The following is a 22511-nucleotide window of genomic DNA, read 5'->3' as shown; positions in this document are numbered from 1 at the left end:
AGATATAAGCCATTTTAACTGGGGTGAGATATCTCATTGTAGCTTTGATTTTCATTTATTTCATGATCAATGACGTTGAGCACCTTTTCATAAGCCTGTTTGCCATTTGTATGTCTTCTTTTGATAAATGTCTATTCAACTCGTTTGCCCATTTTTAATTGGATTATTAGAATTTTTTTTTCTTATAGAGTTGAGCTCCATATATTTTCTTGTTATTAATTATTTTTTTTAGACAAAGTCTTGCTCTGTGGCCCAGGCTAGAGTGCAGTGCTTGATCTCAGCTCCCTGCAACCTCCACCTCCTAGGTTCAAGCAATTCTCCTGCCTCAGCCTCCTGAGTAGCTGGGACTACAGGCACACACCACCATGCCAGGCTAGTTTTTGTATTTTTAGTAGAGGCGGGGTTTCACCATATCAGCCAGGCTTGTCTTGAACTCCTGACCTTGTGATCCACCTGCCTTGGCCTCCCAAAGTGCTAGGATTACAGGCATGAGCCACCGCTCTGGGCCTGTTTTCTGGTTGTTAATCCTTTGTCAGAGGGGTAGTTTGCAAATATTGTCTACAATTCTGTGGGTTGTCTTTTCACTTTGTTGATTGTATTTTTTGCTATGCAGAAGCTTTTAAACTTAATGTGGTCCCATTTGTCCATGTTTGGTTTGGTTGCCTGTGCTTGTGGGGTATTGCTTAAGAAGTCTTTGCCCAGATTAACATCATGGAGATTTTCCCCACTGTTTTCTTGTAGTAGTTTCACAGTTTGAGGTGTTAGATTTAAGTCTTTATCCACTTTGATCTGTTTTTGTATATGATGAGAGATAAGGGTCTAGTTTCATTATTTGCATATGAATATCCAGTTTACCCAGCACTATTTGTTGAAGAGACTATCTTTCCCCCAGTATACGTTCTTGGCATCTTTGTCAAAAATGAGTTCACTGTAGATGTGTGGATTTGTTTCTGGGTTCTCTGTTCTGTTTCATTGGTTTAAGTGTCTGCTTTAATGCCAGTACCATGTTGTTTTGGTTGCTATACCTCTGTAATATAATTTGAAGTCAAGTAATGTGATTCCTCTAGTTTTGTTCTTTTTGCTTAGAATAGCTTTGGCTATTCCAGGTCTTTTGTGGTTCCATATAAATTTAAAGATTGTTTTTTCTTTTTTCTTTTTCTTTCTTTCTTTTTTTTTTTTGAGACAGTCTCACTCTGTCGCCCAGGCTGGAGTGCCGTGGCGCGATCTCAGCTCACTGCAACCTCTGCCTGCCAGGTTCAAGTGATTCTCCTGCCTCAGCCTCCCCAGTAGCTGGGATTACAGGGGCCCACCATCACACCCAGCTAACTTTTCTATTTTTAGTAGAGATGGGGTTTCACCATATCGGCCAGGCTGGTCTTGAACTCCTGACCTCAGGCAATCCACCCGCCTTGGCCTCCCAAAGTGCTGGGATTAAAGGCCTGAGCCACTGCACTTGGCTGTTTTTTCTATTTCTATGGAGAAGGTAATTGGTATTTTGATAGGAATGGCATTGAATCTGTGGATTGCTTTGAGTAGTATGGACATTTTAACAATATTGATTCTTCTAATCCATGAACATGGGATATTTTTCCATTTTTTGGTGTCCTCTTCAACTTCATCAGTGTTCTATAGTTTTCATTATAGAGATCCTTCACTTCCTTGGATAATTCCTAGGTACTTTACTTTATCTGTGGCCATTGTAAATGGGATTACCTTCTAAATTTCTTTTGCAGATTGTTCATGGTTGGCATATAGAAATGCTACTGATTTCTGTATGTTGATTTTCTATCCTGCAACTTTACTGAATTTTTTAGTCCTGTCAGTTTTTTGGTGGAGTCCTTAGGTTTTTCCACATACAAGATCATATCACCTGCAAACAAGGATAATTTGATTTCTTCCTTTCCAAGTTAGAGGCTCTTTATATCTTCCTCTTTTCTGATTGCCCTCACTAGAACTTCCAATACTATATTTAATAACAGGGGTGACAGCATGTATCCTTATGGTAGAATGATTTCTATTCCTTTGGGTAGACATCCAATAATGGGATTGCTGGATCAAATGGTAATTCTGTTTTAATTTCTTTTAGAAATTGCCACACTGTTTTCCACAATGGCTGAACTAATTTACTTTCCCATCAGCAGTATATAGGTGTTCCCTTTTCTCCACAACCTTGCCAGCATGTTAGTTTTTGACTTTTAATAACAGCCATTTATACTATTGTGAGATGGTATTTCATTGTGGTTCTGATTTGTTTTCTCTAATGATTAGAGATATTGAGCATTTTTTCATATGCTTTACGGCCACAAGTATGTCTTCTTTTGGAAAGTCTCTTTTCATGTCCCTTGACCAATTTATAATGGGGTTGTTTGGTTTTTGCTTGTAAATCTGTTTAAGTTCCTTACAGATTCTGCATATTAGACCTTTGTCAGATGCATATTTGGCAAATATTTTCTCCCTTTCTGTAGGTTGCTATTTGCTCTGTTAATAACAGACTTTCTTCAACTGTGCAGAAGCTCTTTAGTTTAATTAGGTCCCGTTTGTCAATTTTTGGTTTTGTTCCAATTGCTTTTGGCATCTGTCTTGAAATCTTTGCCCTATCCTGTGTCCAGAACGATATTTTCTAGGTTATCTTCCAGGGATTTCATAGTTTTAGGTTTGTGTTTCTAATCTATCTTGAGTTGATTTTTGTATATGGTGTAAGGAAGAGCTCCAGTTTCAATCTTCTGCATATGGCTAGCCAGTTATCCCAGCACCATTTATTGAATAGGGAGTCCTTTCGCCATGACTCGTTTTTGTTGACTTTGTTGTAGATCAGATGGTTGTAGGTGTATGGCATTATATATGGGCTCTCTATTCTGTTCCATTGGTCTATGTGTCTGTTTTTCTACAAGTACCATGCTGTTTTAGTTACTGTAGCCTTGTAATATAATTTGCAGTCAGGTAATGTAATACCTCCGGCTTTGTTCATTTTGCTTAGAATTGCCTTGGCTATTTGGAGTGTTTTGTTGTTGTTGTTCCATATGAATTTCAAAACAGTTTTTTAAGTTATTTGAAGAATGTCATTGGCAGTTTGATATGAATATCCATGAGCACAGAATGTTTTTTCCATTTGTTTGTGTCATCTCTGATGTCTTTGAGCAGTGTGTTGTAATTCTCATTTTAGAGATCTTTGACCTCCTTGGTTAGCTCTATTTCTAGGTGTTTATTTATTTATTTTTTTCAGATGGAGTCTCACACTGTCACCCAGGCTGGAGAGCAATGGTGTGGTCTCGGCTCACTGCAACCTCTACCTCCCAGGTTCAAGCGATTCTCCTGCCCCAGCCTCCCGAGTAGCTGGGACTACAGGCGCATGCCACCACGCCTGGCTAATTTTTGTATTTTTATTAGAGAAGGGGTTTCACGATGTTGGCCAGGTGGTCTTGAACTCCTGACCTCGTGACCCACCCACTTGGCCTCCCAAAAAGTGCTGGGATTACTGATGTGAGCCACTGCACCCAACCCCTAGGTATTCTTTTTGTGGCTATTTTGAATAGAATTACATTATTGATTTGGCCCCCAGGTTGGGTGCTTGAATGTTGTGTTGAATATCTACCATGTTTCTGTTTTTTCTTTTTTTTTTTTTTTTTTTTGAGACAGAGTCTCCCTCTGTCGCCCAGGATGGAGTGCAGTGGCATGACCTCGGCTCACTGCAACCTCTGCCTCCCAGGTTCAAGCGATTTTCCTGCCTCAGCCTCTCGAGTAACTGGGATTACAAGAGCCCACCATTAAGCTCAGCTAATTTTTGTATTTTTAGTAGAGATGGGGTTTCACCACCTTGGCCAGGCTGGTCTCAAACTCCTGACCTCAGGCCTCCCAAAATGCTGAGATTACAGGTGTGAGCCACCATGCCCAGCCTGAAAGTGGCTGTATTATTTTGCATTCTCGTCAGCAATGAGTGAGCGTTCTTATTGTTCTACATCCTCAGAAGCATTCGGTTTTATCAGGGTTTTGGACATTGGCCATTATGTGTGTAGTGGTATGTTATTGTTTTCATTTGCAATTCCCTAGGGACACATGATGTTGAGCATCTTTTCCTATGCTCATTTGCATTCTATATATCTTCTGCTGTGAAGTGTCTGATCAGCTCTTTTGCCCAGTTTTTAACAATTTTGCTTGGTTTTTTACTGTTGAGTTTTGAGTTCTGTGTATATTCTGGATAACCATCCTTAATCAAACATGTCTTTTGCCAATATTTTTTCCAAATCTATGGCTTTTCTATCTCTTCATATACTTTCAAAAATTTTTTGAAATAAATTCAAATGTTGTCCTAGAGTTTGCAACATACAGTGTAAACTAATTCAAGACCACTTTCAAGCAACACTATATACTGCTTCACAGGCAGTGCATGTAGGTACTTTGTAACAGAGTGATATGGTTTGGCTGTGTTCCCACCCAAATCTCATCTTGAATTGTAGTTCCCATAATCCCCATGTGTCATGGGAGGGACCCAGTGGGAGGTAATTTAATTATGGGGGCAGTTACCCTTATGCTATTCTCATGATAGTGACTTCTCATGAGATCTGATGGTTTTATAAGGGTCTTTTCCCCCTTTTGCTTGGCACGTCTCATTGCTGCCACTATGTGAAGAAGGATGTAGTTTGCTTCCCCTTCCACCATAATTGTAAGTTTCCTGAGGCCTCCCCAGCCACGCTGAACTGTGAGCCAATTAAACCTCTTTCTTTTATAAATTACCCAGTCTTGGGTATGTCTTTATTAGCAGTGTGAGAACGAACTAATACACAGAGTATCCCCGCCTATTCTCTTTCATCCCCCATAACACTGCGGTCATTAATTTCATTTATCCATTAGCTATAATCACAAAATACACTTGAACTGCTGTTAGATCAGTTAGAATAAGAAAAATAAAACATATTATTAGACCATTATTTATTCCTTCTCTAATGCCCTTCCTTTAAGTATATCTACGTTTCAACCCCATACCACATTTCTTCTCCCCGAAGAGCTTCTTTTACAAGATAGGTCTACTAATGACAAACTCCTTCAATTTTGTTTATTTGAGAGTCTTTATTTCACCTTCACCAATAAAAGATAATTTCACTGGATACAGAATTCTAGACTGGTTTTCTTTCAACCTTTTAAATATTTCACTCCACTCTCTTCTACTTGAATAGTTTTTGAAGAAAATTATAATGTAATTATTATCCTTATTTTTCTATGGGTAAGTTGTTACCCCCCACCCACCCCCACTGGCTTCTTTCAGTATTTTCTCTTTATCTTAGAATTTTCTGCAGTTTGAATATGATAGGCCTAGGTGTGAGTTTTTTGGTGTGTCCTGCTTGGTGTTCTCTGAGCTTCCTGGATGTGTGGTTTATGTTTGTCACTAATGTTGGAAAATTCTCACTCATTATTATTCCTTCAGTTTCTTTTTTCTTCCTCTGTTATTTCCAATTTACATGTGTTACACCTTTTGTAATTGTCCCATAGCTCTTACGTTTTTTTATTTTTATTTTATTTTATTTTTGAGATGGAGTCTTACTCTGTTGCCCAGGCTGGAGTGCAGGGGCGCAATCACTGCTCACTGCAAGCTCCATCTCCTGGGTTCACGCCATTCTCCTGCCTCAGCCTCCCGAGTAGCTGGGACTACAGGCGCCCGCCACCACATCCAGCTAATTTTTTTGTGTTTTCAGTAGAGACGGGGTTTCACCGTGTTAGCCAGGATGGTCTCGATCTTCTGACCTCATGATCTGCCCTCCTCGGCCTCCCGAAGTGCTGGGATTACAGGCATGAGCCACCGCGCCCAGCTAACTCTTACATTTTTTAAATTTTCATTCTTTCTCTTTGATCATCAGCTTTGAAAGTTCCTAGTGACATCTCCATGTTCACTGATTATTTCCTCAGCTATGTTTTATCTACTGTCTTCATTTCTGTTAGAGTGTTTTTTATTTCTACCATTTCCTTTTTGTTCTTTTAGTTTCCAACACTTTGTTTATATTACCCATCTATTCCTGCATGTTATCCAATTTCTCCATCAGAGTTCTAAGTATACTAATCACATAAACTTTAAATTCTTGCTCCAATAATTCCAAAACCTCTTCCATATCTAAATTGGGATCTGACGCTTTCTACTTAGAGGGCTTTGCTTTGTTTTTTTTTCCTTTGTCTCTTAGCATGCCTTTGATTTTGTTGTTGTTGTTGTTGTTATTGAAAGCCAGAAATGATGTATTGGGTAAAAGGGATAGAAGGATATGGGCCTTTAGTGTAAAAGTTTCATTTAAACAAATTTTTTTAATCTTTGTTTTTAAAATTATTCCTGAAACATCAAAGTTTCATTTCATCTGGCTAGGAGTTGGGCCACGTTTACTGTTTGCTGTAGCTGTAGGTGTCAGAGGCTAACATTTCCTCTAGTGTTCTTATTTTTATCTTCCCTGTCATCCCTATGTTTCCCTATTCCTTCTTAAGTAAGGCCTGAGGCTTGCAGTTCTTTTACTCGTAACTCCATTATTATACAGGCAGCCAATTGATGTGTGTCAAGGTGTGAGGTGAGGGGAAACGTTCTATACTGGTATCATTGGGTCTCAGTCTTTTACTGAGCCTCTGTCCCTGTAGCTGATGTGGAAAATAGTTTGGCAGTTTCTCAAAAAGTTAAACATAGAATTACCTTATTGAAAGGTAAAAGTTACGTGGTTAGGGTGGGTCCTTGGTAAAACTCATTTTTGTTTGTTTGTTTGTTTTTAGATTGAGTCTCGCTCTATTGCCCAGGCTGGATGGAGTGCAGTGGCACAATCTTGGCTTACTACAACTACAACCTCCGCCTCCCAGGTTAAAGCGATGCTCCTGTCTCGGCCTACTGAGCAGCTGGGATTACAGGTGCCCACCACCACACCCCGCTAATTTTTGTATTTTTAGTAGAGACAGGGTTTCACCATGTTGGCCAGGCTGATCTCGAACTCTCGACCTCAAGTGATCCGTCCAACTCAGCCTCCCAAAGTGCTGGGATGACAGGCGTGAACCACCGTGCCCAGCCGGTAAAACTTTTTAAAGAGAGAAACAGCCTGAGAAATCAGGCTGCAGGCACAGGTAAGGAAACTTGCACAAATCTCCAGCCTACTCAGATAAAGGAACTTGTTCCCAACACAGAAACGCCTTTGTTCTTTGTGCCTAAAGACATGCCCACAGCTATAGTGGTAAGAGAACAAGACCTAAAACATAGAAATGCCTTTGTCCTTTGTATAACCAGTGGGCTTCCAGGAAATAGTCTCTTCATTTTGGGGCATGTACACAGTGGGTTCCTGTGGGCACTTTCCTTTCCTTTTCTGGACATGCTTTGAATTGTGAGCCAAGCCACTATGAACCATCACTTCAACCTCTGATTTGTCCCAGGCCAAGCTTTCCCTTCAGCTCCCGATTGGTCCCAGGCCAAGCTGAGTAGCGCTTTCTTCAAGACTACTTAGTATGTCCTTTCCCTTCCCAGTCCATAAAAACCCCAGCCTCCACCCAGCCTCACAGTGGGCAACCCACTCGGGCCCCCCTCTTTGCTGCAGAGAGCTTTCTTTTTTCACTTATTAAACTTTCTCTCCTCGCCCTTTGCGTCCACGCTCCTTAATTTTCTTGGCCCCTGGGTGATACCTCATAATGAGAGACTGCTACATTGTGGTGTATTGGCGAGACAGCAACATTATGAGGCAGCAATTCTACTCTTGGTTAAAAATAAACGTTCGCATAACAACTTGCAATATAAATGTTCATAGCAACATTATTCATAATAGCCAAAAAGCAGAAAAGCTCAAGTGTCCATGAACTGAAAAATAAACAAACTGACATATCCATAAAATAAAATGTAATTCAGCCATAAAAGGAACTAACTAGCATTTCTCTCAAATGCTAAAGAATGTTTCTTAGAAACATCATGCTAAGTGAAAGAAGCCAGAAACAAATAGCCACATAGTATATGATTCCATTTATGTAAAATTTCCACATTAGGCAACTCCATAGAAACACAAAGTACATGTAGCAGTTGCCAAGAATAAGGGTGAGGAAATAATTGGGACTAACTGCTAATAGAGATGGGACACTGAAACAGAAATAGGACATATAAGGAAAGTTTTGTTTTGTTTTTGAGACGGGGGTCTTACTCTGTCACCCTGGCTGGAATACAGTGGCACAATCACGATTCACTGTAGCCTGGACCTCCCCAGGAGAGCGTGATCCTCCCACATCATCCTCTCAAGTAGCTGGGACTACAGGCACACGCCATAACATGTGGCAAATTTTTTTGTAGACATGGGGTTCCGCCATGTTGCCCAGGCTGGTCTTGAACTCCTGGGCTCAAGCAATCCACCTGCCTTGGCCTCCCAAAGTGCTGGGACTACAGGCATGAGCCATCATGCCCAGCCCTATATAAAGTCTGAAAGAACTCTCAAAACTATGGACTTCAGTTAACAAAAATGTGCCAATATTGGTGTGCTAATTGTAACATACTAAGGTATGACATCAACAACAGGGGAAACAGTGTGGAGTAATATGTGAGAACTCTTTGTACTATCTTCACAATTTTTGCAAATCTAAATTAAAAGTTTTAAATTCTTGTAAATTTAAAATTACTCAACAAATGGTGAAAAGTATAAAAAGTGACCCATAAAAAGCAGCAAAACAACAATGAGAAAAAGTGATTGAGTTAAAGAAAAAACCTTAAATCACCAATTATAAATATGCTATGTGTTTACCAATTAAAAAGAAAATAATGATGACAGAAAAGAAATATATAACATATGAAGCAAATGGAAATTCCAGAGATTTTCTTAAAAATCACTGAATGTGGCTGGGCACAGTAGCTCACGCCTATAATCCCAGCGATTTGGGAGGCTGTGGTGAGTGGATCACTTGAAGCAAGGAGTTTAAGACCATCCTGGCCAACATGGTGAAACATTGTCTCTACTAAAAATACAAAAACTAGCTGGGTGTGGTGGCACATGCCTGTAATCCCAACTACCTGGGAGGCTGATGCAGGAAAATCACTTGAACCTGGTAGGTAGAGGTTGCAGTAAGCAGTAAGCCAAGATTGCACCACTGCACTCCAGCCTGGGCAACAGAGTGAGACTCCATCTCAAAAAACAAAAACAAAACAAAAAAAAAAACGCAATTTCTAAAAGCCCTATAAACAACAATAAAAAAATGTTAAAAGGAGACAGAGAAAAAGCATGCGACATATCCTGAGGAACAAAGATTTAAAAATTATCTTAGACTTGCATCACAAAGTATCCAAGCCAAAAAACAAAGGAATGAAACTTTGCAGTATTAGAAGAAAAACACCCCTGCCAACATAATCGTATAGCCATCTAAAAAATCTCCCATAAAAAGGCAAGAAATACCTTTTCATGCCCCCAAAAAACAAAAGCTGGGAACATTTATCACCAGAAAAATTGCATTACCAGAAATGTTAAATGGAATTCTGTTAAGCAAAAGGAAAAGAATACCAGATGAAAATCTGAATACCTACAAACAAATGAAGAATTTACCAAACATGGTAAATAATGAGACAAATATAAAATATTTCTCATTCAAAAATTACTCTAAAAGGGCTGGGCATGGTGGCTCACGCCTGTAATCCCAGCACTTTTGGAGGCCAAGGCGGGCAAATCACAAGGTCAGGAGATCGAGACTATCCTGGCCAACATGATGAAACCCGGTCTCTACTTAAAATACAAAAATTAGCTGGGCATGGTGCCTGTAATCCCTGCTACTCAGGAGGCTGAGACAGAAGAATCAGTTGAACCCGGGAATCAGAGGTTGCAGTGAGCCGAGATCGCGCCACTGCACTACAGCTTGGTGACAGAGCGAGACTCCATCTCGAAAAAAAGAAAAAATTTCTTTAAAAGGTAACTGTTTAAAGCAAGCAAAATAGTATAATGCAGGATTTATTGGAAGCACAGCAATGGGGCCGGGCGTGATGGCTCACACCTGTAATCCCAGCACTTTGGGAGGCCAAGGCAGGCAGATCACCTGAGGTCAGGAGTTCAAGACCAGCCTGGCCAACATGGAGAAACCCCATGTCTACTAAAAATACAAAAATGAGCTGGACATGATTGTGCACACCTGTAATCTCAGCTACTCTGGAGGCTGAGGCAGGAGAATCGCTCGAACCCGGGAGGCGGAGGTTGCAGTGAGCCAAGATCATGCCACTGCACTCCAGCCTGGGCGACAGAGCAAGACCCTGTCTCTCTCAGAAAAAAAAAAAAAAAGAAATGGAAAGTATGACAACAATAGTGCAAAATGGGAGAGGGGAAACTAAGTACACTCTAAGTTAAAGGATCTATTATTATTTGAAGGTAGATTGTGATAAATTAAAGAAACTGATGTAAATTTCAAAGAAACACCTATATAATAATGTTTTTAAAGTTGATCCAAATTGTGAAAAAATGGAATACAAAAATACATTTAAAAAGTCAGATAAAGAAAAGAATAATGAAATAAATAAAAAACAATTAATCTAAATAGTATGGCATACACACATTTCTCCGTGTTCCTCCTTTCCTCTGGAAATAACAAGGGACAAGAAAAGGAAATTCTGAAAAGTGGTAAGGAAAAGGTAATCTGGCATATGAGCCCAGAACTGGAGGAACAACGCAACAGCATGGCACCTTATCTACACAGAATAAGGCATCCCAGATCCAACATTTCCCGACCTCCAAACTAGCAACAAACAGCCCTAGTAAGCTCATTCCTCTCCCTCAACTAAAGGTAGTCCTCTCTTACAGTCTCAGGCAAGCCTGAAACCCCTGGCAAAGGCGACTGACCTGGAGAATCCTACAACAATAAGCGGGCGGAGAAGTGCTCCCCTCCCCCACCAAGAGACTGAAGTAGGTGAGGCCCAGCCAAGAAAAGGTCTCATCCAGGAAGCCTCTTTGTATCCACAGGCCTAAGAATCCTCCATCCCCACCGTGGGGATGGCCTGGAGAAACTTCTTTGGCTCCTTCAGGCAGCACCAACAGGAACCAGAGGCAGGCCCATCTGTACTAGATAAAAGGAGTAGACTAAATAACACCAGAAAGACTCTGAAAACTGTCACTGGAACCACAGCCCGTAAAGGTAAGCCAGGAACTGCATGCTGAAACCTAAAGAAGGTATCTGCCTGCAAAAATAAAAGATTGAAATAGAACTCACAGTTCCTAAACCTAAGTAGGAAAAATGTACAGGATACCTTTAAAAATCACATATCCTAACAAAAACCAACAACAACAACTTGAAAGAGAGAAGAATCAAATGACACTAACACTGAGATGGATCAGATACTGGAATCATCTGACAGACTTTAAAGCAGCCATTAGAAATAATGCTTCAGGCCAGGCGCCGCGGCTCATGCCTGTAATCCCAGCACTTTGGGAGGCTGGGGATGGGTGGACCACTTGAGGCCAAGAGTTCAAGACCAGCCTGGCCAACGTGGTGAAACCCCATCTCTACTAAAATTATAAAAATTACCCAGGGGTGGTGGTACACACCTGTAATCCCAGCTACTTGGGAGGCTGAGGCAGGAGAATCACTTGAACCCGGGAAGGGGAGGTTGCAGTGAGCAGAGATTTCACCACTGCAGTCCAGCCTGGGTGACAGAGTGAGACTCCGTCTAATAATAATAATAATAATAATAATAATGCTTCACAATCAATAATACAGGAGTGACATCACCAAGGTGGCTAAGCAGAAGTTCCTAGAGCTAGTGCCTCCCACAAAAACAACTAAAACAACTTCTTTCAATGAAAACAACTAAAGGAGATCAGAATAAAGCACAGGAGTCAAAGAATCCTGCAAAGCACAGAGACACAGAGAAACTCAGGTGGGCTGCACAGAGAAGGAAAGGAAATACCTCACCTCTGCCACACCATACCCCAACTGGGATCAACTTGGAACCAGGAAGGACTTCTCGCTGCAGGGAAAAGGCATGCAGGAGGATGCCAGCAACCCCCATTACCACATGGACACCTGCAATCTTTGCCACTGGGGACTCCTACAGGCCATACAGGTGGTGAGCCCACCTGAGGGAGCTGCTCGGAGCTATGCTGCACAGCTAGACCAGTGAAACAGCATAGACAGCCCAGAAAAAAACCAAACATATATGGTGAACTAATTTTCAGCAAGGGCACTATGAGGACACAATGAGGAAAAGGCAATCTCTTCAATAACTGGTTCTAGGAAAGCTGGTTTTTCAAATACAAAAGAATGAAATGGGACCTTTTTCTTATATCACACAAAAATCAACTCAAAAATACGTAACAGAACTAAAAATAAGACCTGAAACCATAAGACTACTTGAAAAAAACACAGGGGAAAAGTTCCTTAACAGTGGCCTTGGCAATGATTTTTTGGATATCACACCCAAAGGTCAGGCTACAAAAGCTAAAATAAATGGAACTAAAACTAAAATGCTTCTGCATAGCCCAGAAAACAATCAACAAAATGAAAAGGTAACATATGGATTGGGAAAAAATGTTTGTAAACCATATAGCTGATAAGAGTTTAATATAAACAATTTATTTAAAAACTCATACAGTCAATAGCAGAAACAAATAACCCGGTTAAAAAAATGGACAAAGGACCTAATAGACATTTCTCCAAAGACATAAAAATAGCCAACATGCATATGAAAAGGTGCTCAATATCAGTAATCATCAGGGAAATGCAAATCAAAACCATATGAGATATCATCTCATACCCATAGGATGGCTATTAACAACAAAAAAAGAAGATACTAAGTATCGGCAAGGGTACAAAGAAAAGGGAGCCCTTGTACACTGCTGGTGGGAATATAGATTGGTGTAGTCATTATGGAAAGCAGTATGGAGTTCTACAGACATTAAAAATAGAACTTCTGGCAGGGCGCGGTGACTCACGCCTGTAATCCCAGCACTTTGGGAGGCCAAGATGGGCAGATCACCTGAGGTCGGGAGTTCAAGACCAGCCTGACCAACTTGGAGAAACCCCATCTCTATTAAAAATACAAAACTAGCCAGGCGTGGTGGCGCATGCCTATAGACCCAGCTACTTGGGAGGCTGAGGCAGGAGAATCACTTGAACCCAGGAGGCGGAGGTTGCAGTGAGCCGATATCACTCCATTGCACTCCAGCCTGGACAACAAGAGCGAAACTCTGTCTCAAAAAAAAAAAAAAAAAGAAAAAAATAGAACTTCCACATGACCCAGCAATCCCACTTCTGCCTACATCAAAAGAAGATGAACTCACCACCTCATAAAGATCTCTGCACTCCGATGTTCATTGCAGCATTACTGTAAGTAGCCAAGATATAGAAACAACCTAAGTGTCTGTCAGTGAGCAAACAGATAATGAAATTGTGAAATATTTATACAATAGAATATCATTCAGCCTTAAGAAGGCGGCTCTGCCATTTGCCACAACATGAATGAAACTGGAGGACATTATGCTAAGTGAAATAGGCCAGATACAGAAATTAAAATATTGCATAATCTCACATGCATAACTTTTTTAAAAAGTCAAATATTGAGACAGAGAATAAAACAGTGGTTAACAGGTGTAGCAGCAGGGGCAAACAAATCAGGAGAGGCAGGTCAAAGCATACAAAGTAGCAGACATGTAGGATGAACAAGGCTAGAGATCTAATGTACAATGTGAGGACCATAGTTAATTACACAGTGCTGTATTTGGAAAGACTGTAGCTGCTCTTGCCACAAAAAAATGGGTAACTACATATGATGGATATGTTAATTTACTATTGTAAACATTTTACTACCTATATGTATCTCATAACATCATGTTGCATAACTTAAATATACAGCTGGCCCTTGAATAACCCAGGTTTAAATGGCAGTTCATGTAAATGTGAATTTTCTTCCACCTCTGCCACCCCTAAGACAGCAAGAGCAACCTCTCTTCTTCTTCCTCCTCCTCAGGCTACTCCATGTGAAGATAAGGATGAAGACCTTTATGATGATCCACTTCCACTTAATGAATAGTAAACATATTTTCTCTTCCTTATAATTATCTCGGTAACATTTTCTTTTCTGTAACTTTATTGTAAGAATACAGCATATCATACATATAACCTTCATAATATGTGTTAATCAATTAATACTGGTAAAGCTTCTGGTGAACAGCAGGCTATTAGAAGTTTTGGGAGAGTAAAAAATTATACATGGATTTTCGATTATGCAGGGGTCTATATTCTTAAACCTCACATTGATCAAGGGTCAACTCCACTTATAAAAGAAAAAAAATAGCTGTAAAACAGCCTTGAGCAGGTCCTTCAGGAGGTATTCCACAAGAAGGCATTGTCATCATAGAAGATATCAGCTCCACCCAAATTACTGCCCCTGAAGATCTTCCACAGGAACAAGATATGGAGATGGAAGACAGTGATATTGATGACCCTGACTCTGTGTACACCCTGGATAATGTGTGTGTTTAAGTCTCGGTTTTTAACAAAGGAGTTTTAAATGTTTAAAAAATTAAATTATAGATCGGGCACAGTGGCTCACAACTGTAATCCCAGCACTTTGGGAGGCTAAGGCAGGCGGATTGCTTGAGCCCAGGAGTTTGAGACCAGCCTGGGCAATATGGCGAAACCGTGTCTTTACCAAAAAAGAAAAATAAAATCAGCCAGGCATGGTGGCTCGTAGCTGTAGTCCCAGCTTCCTGGGAAGCTGAGGTGGAAGGATCACTTGAGCCCAGTTGAGACTGCATTGGGCCGTGATTGCACCATCGCACTCCAGCCTGGGCAATAGATGAGACCCTGTTCCAAAAAAAAAATTGAAAATAGAAAAGAGCTTAGAAAACAAGAATATTAAGGGGGGAAATGTGTACTGCTGGCTGCACAATGTGCTTGTGTTTTAACCTAAGTGAGTTGCTATAAAACAGGCAATAAGTTAAAAAAAAAAAAAAAAAAAGTTTGGCCAGGCGCGGTGGCTCATACCTGTAATCCTAGCACTTTTGGAGGCCGAGGAAGGTGGATCATGAGATCAGGAGTTTGAGACCAGCCTGGCCAACATGGCGAAACCCCATCTCTACTAAAAATACAAAAATTAGCTGGGTGTGGTGGTAGGTGCCTGTAATCCCAGCTACTCGGGAAGCTGAGGCAGGAGAATCGCTTGAACACAGGAGGCGGAGGTTGCAGTGAGCTGAAACTGTGCCATTGCACTCCAGCATGGGCAACAAGAGCAAGACTCCGTCTCAAAAATAAATAAATAAATACATTTAAAAGTTTATAAAGTAAAAAATTCCCAGAAAGCTAAGGTTCATTTATTATTGGAAAAATAAAAGTATTTTCTATAAACTTACTGTCGCCTAAGTGTCCAGTGTTTATAAAGCCCACAGTAGTGTACAGTAATTTCCTAGGCCTTCACATTCACTCATCACTTACTGACACACAGAACAACTTCCACTCCCAGGAGCTCCATTCAAGGCAAGTCCCCTATACAGGTGTACCATTTTTAAAATCTTTTCCTCCCTCCCTCCCGCCCTCCCTTCCTTCCTTCCTTCCCTCCCTCCCTTCCTCTGTGGCCCAGGCTGGAGTAAACTGGGCTGGCTGCGGACTCCCTGCGTCCGGCTCCCGTGATTCTCCTGCCCTGGCCTGCCGGCTGCCTGGGATTGCCGCCGCGTGCCACCACCCCTCCCTGGTTTTTCTCCTTTGGCTGGAAGCGTGGTTTCGCCATGTCGGCCAGGCTGATCTCCAGCTCCTAACCTCCAGTGCTCTGCCCACCTCGGCCTCCCGAGGTGCTGGGACTGCAGACGGAGGCTCGCTCATTCGGTGCTCGGTGTTGCCCGGGCTGGAGTGCGGTGGCGTGGTCTTGGCTCGCTGCAGCCTCCGCCTCCCAGCCGCCTGCCTTGCCCTCCCAGGGTGCTGGGACTGCAGCCTCTGCCCGGCCGCTGCCCCTTCTGGGATGTGAGGAGCGCCTCTGCCCGGCCGCCCCGTCTGGGAAGTGAGGAGCGCCTCTGCCCGGCCGCCACCCCGTCTAGGAAGTGAGGAGCGTCTCTGCCCGGCCGCCCCGTCTGGGAAGTAAGGAGCACCTCTGCCTGGCCGCCCCGTCTGGGATGTGGGGAGCGCCTCTCCCCGGCCGCCCCGTCTGGGAGGTCTACCACAGAGGCCAGAAGCAATGTGGGGGCTGGACGTGGTGGCTCACACCTGTAGTCCCAGTACTCTGGGAGGCTGAGGCGGGTTGATCAGTTGAGGCTAGGAGCTCGAGACCAGCCTGGCCAACATGGCAAAACATATGAAAAATACAACTGTCAAACCAACCAACGAACCAAGCGACAACAAAAGAGGTCTACCCTGGAGTCATACTCTAATTTTTTCTATTTTCCTCCCTTTCTGATCCTTTATCCCACTTTCTGTTTCTTCCTCTTCTTTCTCCTTCTTCTTTGTCAAATAGAGGATTGAGTTATTATCATTGATCCATACAAAGTCCTTCTCTCATTTATTTTCTTTAATTCCCACCCCCCATTTCTATTCCCCGTCTTCCCATGTGCAACCTTCCTAATATGTTTGATATGCATCTTTTTGTTAGTATGTACTTTTAGAAAATGTTTATTGTTTTGTGTGCAAAAAAATAAAATAAAATAAAAAATTAAAAAAATAAAATAAAATCTTTTACAATGTATTTTTATTGTACCTTTTCTATGTTTAGTTACACATATACCACTGTGTTACAACTGCCTTCAGTATTCAGTACAGTAACTTGCTGTATGGTTTGTAGCCTAGGAGCAATAGGCTATATTGGATAGCCTGGGTGTGTAGTAGGCTATACCATCTAAGTCTGTGTAAACACACTCTATGATGTTCAAACAATGACAAAATCACCTAATGATACATTCCACAGAAGGTATCCCCTATGATTAAGTGATGCATGACTATATACAGAAAATCTCAGGGATTCACAAAAGATATCAAAATTAAATTTATCAAGATCAATGGAAATAGGGTCAGTGTACAAATATCAAGTGTATTTCTGTATACTAACAAGGGACAACTGGTAATTGAAATTAAATAATAATATTTACAATAGCACCCCAAACCAAGATATACCTAGGGAAAAATTTAACATGTGCAACATCTGTACACTGGCAATTAAAAATGCTGTTGAGAAAGAATTAAAGACCCAATTAAATTAAAGGCACAATTAAATGGAGAGAGATATCATATTCATGGATGAGTCAATATTAAGATGTCAATTTTCCCCAAAGTAATTTAGAGTAAACGAAATCCTAATCAAAGCAGTGCTTTTTTTTTTTTTTTTAAGAAATTAACAAGCTCATTCTAAAATTTAAGTGGAAATGCAAAGGACTTAGAAAAGTCTAAATGATGCCGGGCGCAGTGGCTCACGCCTGTAATCTTAGCACATTGGGAGGCTGAGGAGGGTGGATCACCTGAGGTTAGGAGTTCGAGACCAGCCTGACCAACATGGTGAAACCACATCCCTACTAAAAATACAAAAATTAGCTGGGTGTGGTGGCAGGCGTCTGTAATCCCACCTACTCAGGAGGCTGAGGCAGGAGAATCCCTTGAATCCAGGAGGCAGAGGTTGCAGTGAGCCGAGATCGCACAATTGCACTCCAGCCTGGGCGACAGAGCAAGACTCCATCTCAAAAAAAAAAAAAAAAAAGTCAAAATGATTTTAAAACAGAAAACAAACTTGAATAACTTATAGGACTTCATTTAAATATGTACTTTAAATCTAAGACAATGCTCTGTAAAGAAGATACAAAGGTCGATGTAATACAGTGGTCTCCAACATTTGGCACCAGGGACTGGTTTTGTGGAAGACAATTTTTCCAGACCAGGGTGGGTGGGGGAGGGGATGGTTTCGGGATGAAACTGTTCCACCTCAGGTCATTAGGCCCTAGTTAGACTCTTATACAGCACACACAACCAAATCCCTTGTATGCTCAGTTTACAATAGGGTTTGCCCTCCTGTGAAAATCTAATGCCGTCGCTGACCTGACAGGAGGCAGAACTCAGGCAGTAATGCTTGCTTGCTCACCCTCTGCTCACCTCCTGCTGTAAAGCAGGGTTCCTAACAAGCCATGGACTGGTACTGGTCCACTACCTGGGAGTTGGGGACCCCTGGTGTAAAATAAAGAGTCCACAGGTACATAGCATCCCCCTCCCACATACAGGCAAACACACACAAACAATTAACTGGATTTCAACAAAGGTACCGAGGTAATTCAATAGAAAAAGTTAAACTTTTCAACAAATGGTGATGAAACAACTGAACAGTCAAGTGGGAGAAAATACATCTCAATCCTTAATTTATCCCATACACAAAAATTTACTCAAAATAGATCACATTTACTCAAAATACATCAGACATTTTGAATAAATTTACTCAAAATAATCTAAAAACAGAGTTAATCCACTGAGAAAACATGGGGAAAAAAACTTTGCTAACATTAAATATTTCTTAGACAAGACCATTAAAGAAGAAAATTGGCTGGGTGCGATGGCTCACACCTGTAATCCCAACACTTTGGGAGGCTGAGGTGGGTGGATCACTTGAGGACAAGAGTTCAAGACCATCCTGGCCAACATGGCAATACCCCATCTCTACTAAAAATACAAAAATTAGCCAGGTGTGGTGGCAGGCACCTGTAATCCCAGCTACTCAGGAGGCTGAGGCACGAGAATCACTTGAACCCAGGAGGCAGAAGTTGCAGTGAGACAAGATCACTCCACTACACTCTAGCCTGGGTGAGAGAGCAAGACTCTGTCTCAAAAAAAGAAAAAAACTGATAAACTGGGCTTTATAAAAATGAAAAACTTGTCTTCGAAATCCACAGTCTGGGCCGGGCTCGTACTTGTAGTCCCAGCACTTTGGGAAGCTGAGGTGGGCAGGTCACCTGAGGTCAGGAGTTTGAGACCAGCCTGGCCAACATAGTGAAACCCCATCTCTACTACAAATACAAAAGTAGCCAGGCATGGTGGCACATGCCTGTCATCCCAGCTACTTGGCAGGCTGAGGCAGGAGAATCGCTTGAACCCCAGGAGGTGGAGGTTGAAGTGAGCCAAGATTGTGCCATTGTACTCCAGTCTGGGCAAAAAGAGCAAAACTCTGTCTCACAAAAAAAAAAAAAAAAAAAAAAAAATTCCACAGACTGGGGAATAATATTCACAATGAATAGAGAATTCCTGAAATTCAATAATAGGAAGACAAAAAACCCAACTAAAAAGTGGGCAAACAATGTAAGCAGACATTTCATAAAATATGACATACAAATGGCTAATAAGTTAAAAATGCATAACATCATTATTCATCAGGTGAATGCAAGTGAAAAACACAGTGAAATGCCACTATACACTGATTAGAGTAACTAAATTAAAAACAGTGACAATACCAAGTATTGGAAAAATGTAGAATTAAAACTCTCAAACATTAATGACAAAAATGTAAAATGGCACAACCCTAGGTTTGCAAAGTAAGTATATATAAAGCCAAATGAAAGCTTTACATGTACTTATCCTACAAACCTAGAAATTTTACACCACGTATTCACCCAAGATAAATAAAAACACATGTCTACGCAAAAATACGTAAGAATGTCCCCTGGCAGCTGTTTTAGTACATTTTGTTTTGCTATAAAGGAATACATGATATAATTTATAAATAAATTTAATTTATAAAGAAAAGAGGTTTATGTGGCTCATGATTCTGATGTCTGACAAAGCTTAAGATTGGACATCTTGTGAAGGCCTCAGACTGCTTCCATTTGGCAGAGGAGACCCAGTGATCACTGTGCATGGAGGCTATTCTTAACAACCAGCTCTCATGGCAACTATTGGAGCAAGGACTCTCTCACCCTTGAGAGAGGGCATCATCTATTCATGAAGGATCTGCCTCTAGGATCCAAACACCACCTATTAGGTTGCCACCTCTAACATGGGATCAAATTTCAACATGAAGTTTGGAAAGGACGCATATCCAAATGATAGCAGCAAGTATATTCCTTGCAATCAAAAACCAGAAACAACAGAATATATAAGTCAAAATACACACATACAATAGAATACTAGTTATCAATAAGATGAAGGTGTTACTAACACGTTAAAACATAGGTGAATCTCAAAATCATGCTGAATCAAAGCAGACAGACACAAATGAGTAAATCTTGTATAACTCCATTTATGTGAAATGCTACAAAAGATAAATCTAGCCTGGTGACAGAAAGTGGATAATTAGGGCCAGGCACAGTGGCTCACACCTGTAATCCGAGCACTTTGGGAGGCCGAGGCAGGTGGATCATGAGGTCTGCCTGGCGACAGAACAAGACTCCATCTCAAAAAAAAAAAAAAAAGAAAAAGAAAGTGGATTAATTGGTTGCCGGGCCAAGAGGGGAAAAGGGGAAGTTACTGGGAAGAGGAATGGGAAACCTTTCTGGGTAATGGGTATGTTCTGTATCTTTTTTTATTATACTTTTTAAAAAATTATACTTTAAGTTCTAGGATACATGTGTACAACATGCAAGTTTGTTACATAGGTATATATGTGCCATGTTGGTTTGCTGCACCCATCAACTCGTCATTTACATTAGGTATTTCTCCTAATGTTATCCCTCCTGCAGCCCCCCAACCCCTGACAGGCCCTGGTGTCTGATGTTCCCCGCTCTGTGTCCAAGTGTTCTCATTGTTCAATTCCCACCTATGAGTGAGAACATATGGTGTTTGGTTTTCTGTCCTTGTGATAGTTTGCTGAGAATGATGGTTTCCAGCTTCATCCATGTCCCTGCAAAGGACATGAACTCATCCTTTTTTATGGCTGCATAGTATTCCACGATGTATATGTGCCACATTTTCTTAATCTAGTCTATCATTGATGAACATTTGGGTTGGTTCCAAGTCTTTGCTATTGTGAATAGTGCCACAATAAACATACGTGTGCATGTGTCTTTACAGTAGCATGATTTATAATCCTTTGGGTATATAACCAGTAATGGGATCACTGGGTCAAATGGTATTTCTAGTTCTAGATCCTTAAGGAATTGCCACATTGTCTTCTACAGTAATTCAGCTAGTTTATACTCCCACCAACAGTGTAAAAGCATTCCTATTTCTCCACATCCTCTCTAGCAACTGTTGTTTCCTGACTTTTTAATGATGGCCATTCTAACTGGTGTGAGATAGTATCTCATTGTGGTTTTGATTTGCATTTCTCTGATGACCAGTGATGATGAGCATTTTTTCATGTGCCTGTTGGCTGCATAAATGTCTTCTTTTGAGAAGTGTCTGTTCATATCCTTTGCCCACTTTTTGATGGGGTTGTTTTTTTCTTGTAAATTTAAGTTCTTTGTAGATTCTGCTCTGTATCTTAAGTGTGGTAGTTACTACATGAGGGTATACTGTTGTAAAAACTCATTGTATTAGTCCGTTCTCACTGCTATAAAGATACTACCTGAGACTGGATAATTTATAAACAAAAGAAGTTTAATTACTCACAGTTCAGAATGGCTGGGGAGGCCTCAGGAAACTTACAATCATGGTGAAAAGTGAAGGGAAAGCAGGCAACTTATTAACAGGGTGGCAGGAGACAGCAAGTGAGTGTGAGGGAAACTGACGTTTTTGAAAATATCAGATCTCGTGAGAACTCCCTCACTATCATGAGAACAGCACGGGAGAAACCACTCCCATGATCCAATCACCTCTTGTCAGGTCCTTCCTTCAACACATGGGGATTACAATTCAAGATGAGATTTGGGTAGGGACTCAGAGCCCCAAACCATATCACTCATAAAATTGGCTAAACAGGGAATCTTTTACCATGTTTAAATTATACCTAAGTTGATTTATAAAAATTATCATACATTGTTTTAATAGTGAAACAAAATTTTGAAATTTCATAAACAGGAAAATGGACAATGTTTTATAGTTACACAGTCATTTACTATACTTTATTAAAATAAGTAAAGCTAAATATATCAGCAGGTAAAAAGGTCAAAACCATGCATTTGAAGACAAAAACTGAATAACTTCAACTTTTGCAAATACTTGCAAAAACAACAAAATGTTATTGTACATAAACAACAGTGTATGTGTATATATGGAAAGAAAGAATGAAAGTAATGAGACGTGGTATCAATAAAAACCAAGTTTAAAATAAGGCTTAAAGGTGGTAAAAGTTATAGGAAGTTAAAGGAATTTGGGAATGATATGCAGATGCTTCAACTATTTTTGTAATACTTGACTTCCAAGCTGCAATAAGTACACTGATGGTTATGTTATGAAATATTTCACTAAAACTACACCAGCCCACCTAAAAGCGTTCATTAAAATTGAGTCAATAGGCATGGATTCAAAAAAGTAAGCTATACTGAGCTTCCTGTGGCTCTGAATTGGAGACCAAGGTCACATGAGCTAGAGGTTTCTAGGTGGTCCTCTAGCTTTGTACACACACTTAATGTGGTTTCCAGTTTCTGCACCTAGGAAGGGGGGCAGATGCAGCCTCAACAACAACGTATAGCCCACTGCCTCTGGCTGGTCCCAGTGTACGTTCTGGTAAGAGG

The sequence above is a fragment of the Hylobates moloch genome, unplaced genomic scaffold (genome assembly GCF_009828535.3).
Source record: "Hylobates moloch isolate HMO894 unplaced genomic scaffold, HMol_V3 SCAFFOLD_3, whole genome shotgun sequence".
NCBI lineage: Eukaryota > Metazoa > Chordata > Mammalia > Primates > Hylobatidae > Hylobates > Hylobates moloch.
This window is presented reverse-complemented; position numbering follows the sequence as displayed.